Here is a 4,195-nt window from a genome sequence, read left to right as displayed (position 1 = left end):
AAAATAGAGGACTCTTTGTAATTAATCCTTGTTTAGATATTAACCTGATTAACGAAAATAAATTGGCTCCAGGTACACCAATTAATAGATCCGAATCTCTATTATTGGCTCCAGGATCAATATTCACCTCAGGAACAGTATCAATAATAATTGCGCATAAACCTATCAAGTTTCACACCTACATTAATAATCAACAACCCGAATTGACAGGTGTTCTTGGATTATCTTTTCTTAACACAGATCCTAGTGAATTTCGGTTATAACTTTACATAAAACTATATATAATATACAATATTAACCAATATAATTTTTGACATTGATAATAACAAAAATTCAGATTTCATAGAATCATTCTCTTTAATACAACTAATTAATACGACAAAAACAAAAATTTTAGATTCCCAAAATTTAGGAGAAATTTAGGATTAAATAAAGCCCTCTTGAGAAAAGATATCAGGCAAATATATCAGCATAAGAGGTTGCAGTTGTAAACAGGCACGAAAGTTTGATTTTATACTCTCGCACTACTGTCTAGCGTCAAGTGCGTTGGTCCGTAAGTAGTACAAGACGAGTTGTGTCAGACAGACAATAGTCCGATAACACTAGAACTCCCTAGTAGCAATACGGCTATATGGTTCCAAGCCGCCATTATCCGTATTCCCCTATGAACTCATACTTTCATTTTATTGAAAAATATAATCAATTATATCCAAAAATTCTTTTGGAATCATATTTCTTTAAGGATCACGAGTGTTTATTCATACTTGATCCATCTTTACCAATCAATTTAATTAAAGAAAGTGAATTAATTCCCTTTTTAGGAATAAATGGCTTAATTAAATATTCCCTAAGAGATAGTACAGTCAACACTATCGGAGAAGAAAAAGTTTGCATCAATTATACAGTTTTAAAATTCCAAACTATTAATAGTGAGAGTAATTCTAATATTGTTGGAATTTTAGGGTTACCATTTTCATTTGATATAATTAACGAGATATTTTAATTATTCCTTCCGTTTCTAGTAAACTTATAATCATGGCTACAGATAGACCACAAACAAGTAATTTATCCGGTAATATTGATAGAACTTTAAATGATGCCATGATAACATCAATTGCTGAGTGTTTTGCGTTGCAACAGGGCATAATGAATATTCCTTTTTATGATGGTAAAAACATTCCTGTAAGAGATTTTATAGAAGATATAATAAATAGTGAGTCTAATATTCCTATTAATTGTGAAAAACAATATTTAAAGGCAATTCTTGCCAGATTAAAAAGTGTAGCTAGAGATAGTATACAAGGTAAGAATTTTAGGGACGCATGAAAATGCACCACCTGTCATTTGTCGGAATTGTCATTTAACAGAAAGGCAAATATCAGAAACGCCAATTAACGGAATTGTCATTTGACTGAATTGCCATATAACAGAAATGCTACTTAACGGAGTCGCTACTTAACCGACGAGTCAAATAACAGAAATGTCACATAGCCGAAATGACATGTAACTGAAATGTCAATAAACGGAATTGTCATTTAACGAAATTGTCATTGCACGTAATTGTCATTTAACAGAATTGCTACTTAACAGAATTGTCAGTTAACAGTAATGTCAGTTAACAGAATAGTCATTTAACGGATTTAACATTTAACGAAATTGTCATTGACTGGAATTATCAGTTAACAGCAATGTCAGTTATCGGAATTGACATTTAACAAAATTGACAGTTAACGCTATTGTCGTTTAACGGAATTGTAGTTAAACGGAATTGTCATTTAACGGAATTACCGGTTAACTGAATTGCCAGTAAACGGAATAGACATTTAACAGAATTGTCGTTTAACGGAATTGTCATTTAATGGAATTGTCAGTTAACCGAATTATCAACTAACGGAATTATCAATTAACGGAATTGACATTCAACGAAATTTTCTTTTAACGGAAATGTCATTTAACGGAATTGACATTTAACGGCATTGTCATTTATCAAAAATGTCATTTAACAGAATTTACATATAACGAAATCGTTATTTAACAATATAGTCATGTAACCAATTTGTCATTTAACGGACTTGCCATTGAACAGAATTGTCATTTAACGGATTTGACATTTAACGCAAGTGTCAGTTAACAGCAATGTCAGTTAACGGTAATGTCATTTAACGAATATGTCAATTAACGGGATTCTCATTTAACGGAATTGTCAATTAACGGATTTGACATTTAACAGATTTGTCATTTAACGAAATTGTCTTTTAACGGATTTGTCATTTAGCGGATTTGCCATTTAACGGATTTGTCATTTAACAGAAATGTCTTTTAACGGATTTGACATTTAACAGATTTGTCATTTAACGAAATTGTCTTTTAACGGATTTGACAATTAACTGAATTGCCATTTAACGGATTTCACAGTTAACGGATTTGTCCATTAACGGAATTGTCTTTTAACGGATTTGTTATTTAGCGGATTTGTCATTTAACAGAAATGGCTTTTAACGGATTTGTCACTTAACAGACACTATTTTAGTATGTGAGTTTACACTCTATCAAATCTATAGATACATTTAAATTTCGCGCGATTTTATAACAAAACTAAAACTATAGATTCGATAGAGAGTAAACTCACATAATAAAATATTATCCGTTAAGTTTCAAATCCGTTAAAAGACATTTTTGTTAAATGATAAATCCGTTAAATGTCAATTCCGTTAAATGACATTTCCGTTAAAAAACAATTTCGTTAAATATCAATTCCGTTGATTAATAATTCCGTTAGTTGATAATTCGGTTAACTGACAAATCCATTAAATGACAATTCCGTTAAACGACAATTCTGTTAAATGTCTATTCCGTTTACTGGCAATTCAGTTAACTAGCAATTCTGTTAAATGACAATTCCGTTTAACGACAATTCCGTTAAGGGGGGAACACCAGTTGTAACTTTCGAAATATCGATTTTTTTTTTGGTGCATTTTCTTAAAGTATACATATTTAGAAATGTGTCTGTAAATTTCAAAGTTGATCCGGTGAAAAATAAATGAGATATACAGAACACTGCAGCGGCGCGTCCCGTGGCTTCATACAAGGTGGCCAGCCATACCTGACCCTAACGACAGATGGCCTTTTCCTATGATTTAGAAACGGCAACCACTGCGGAAGAGTTATTATATGGTCCAGGAATCGATGACTCTTTGTAACTTAGAAACAAAATTTCTTCTGAACAAAAAAAAGTAAGTTGAAACTTTTAATGCGTTTTTCTCAAAATGACATTTTCCAAGTCGGTGACCACGATTACTCGAATACCATTAAACCGATTTATTTAAAATTTAGTGTGCTTCATTTACACATATAAGTCTAGTTCGTGATCGAAGGATTTTTTTTTTTAATCAAAACTTTTTTTTATATAGCTGAAAATCGACCGTATTTTTTTAACGAAAATCATACTTTTGACTTTGACAGGTCGCCATTTTGTCAAATTTTTTTTTTTTTTTAAATCCTTCGATCACGAACTAGATAATCTTATAATAAATGTAAATCAATTTCATTTTTGTATTTCAGACGAAGTATACTTGCAGAATGCTGGTCACCGCAATTCGCCTTTTTTCTTAAGACGCCACTTCAATGGCTCATATCTCCAAAAGTTTTTGTTAAAAAAATTTTTTTTTTCTTTTAAATTACAGCTTTTTACATGTACTTTTAACTAATAAATAGTATTCTTTAAAAAGATTCATTGTTCTTTTGGAAAATATTCTTGAAAAAAGCATTATTTTTTGAGTTACAACTGGTGTTCCCCCCTTAAGCGACAATAGTGTTAACTGAAAATTTTGTTAAATGTCAATTCCGATAACTGACATTGCTGTTAACTGATAATTCCAGTCAATGACAATTCCGTTAAATGTTAATTCCGTTAAATGACTATTACGTTAACTGACATTACTGTTAACTGACAATTATGTTAACTAGCAATTCTGTTAAATGACAATTACGTTCAATGACAATTTCGTTAATTGACAATTCCGTTCAATGATAATTCCGTTGGATGGCATTTCTGTTAACTGATATCGCTGTTAACTGGTAATTCCGTTAGGCAACTATTCTGTTAAATTTTAATTTTATTAAATGACAATTCCGTTAATTGACAATTCTGGTAAATGACAATTACGTTAACTGACAATTATGTTAAATGACAATT

At 30.9% G+C, this 4,195-nt stretch overlaps 1 long non-coding RNA gene across 1 annotated transcript; it reads left to right on the top strand.

Moving 5' to 3' along the window:
- The first annotated feature begins 2,926 nt into the window (after positions 1-2,926).
- On the top strand, positions 2,927-3,729 carry LOC127286271 (uncharacterized). Its single transcript, XR_007843718.1, has 2 exons — positions 2,927-3,233; positions 3,562-3,729. It is a non-coding gene; the product is annotated as an uncharacterized LOC127286271 (long non-coding RNA).
- Positions 3,730-4,195: the final 466 nt, after the last annotated feature.

This window comes from Leptopilina boulardi, unplaced genomic scaffold, assembly GCF_019393585.1.
Source record: "Leptopilina boulardi isolate dan_hultmark-lab unplaced genomic scaffold, ZJU_Lbou_2.1 LbouV2_351, whole genome shotgun sequence".
Taxonomy (NCBI): Eukaryota; Metazoa; Arthropoda; class Insecta; order Hymenoptera; family Figitidae; genus Leptopilina; species Leptopilina boulardi.
This window is presented reverse-complemented; position numbering and strand designations above follow the sequence as displayed.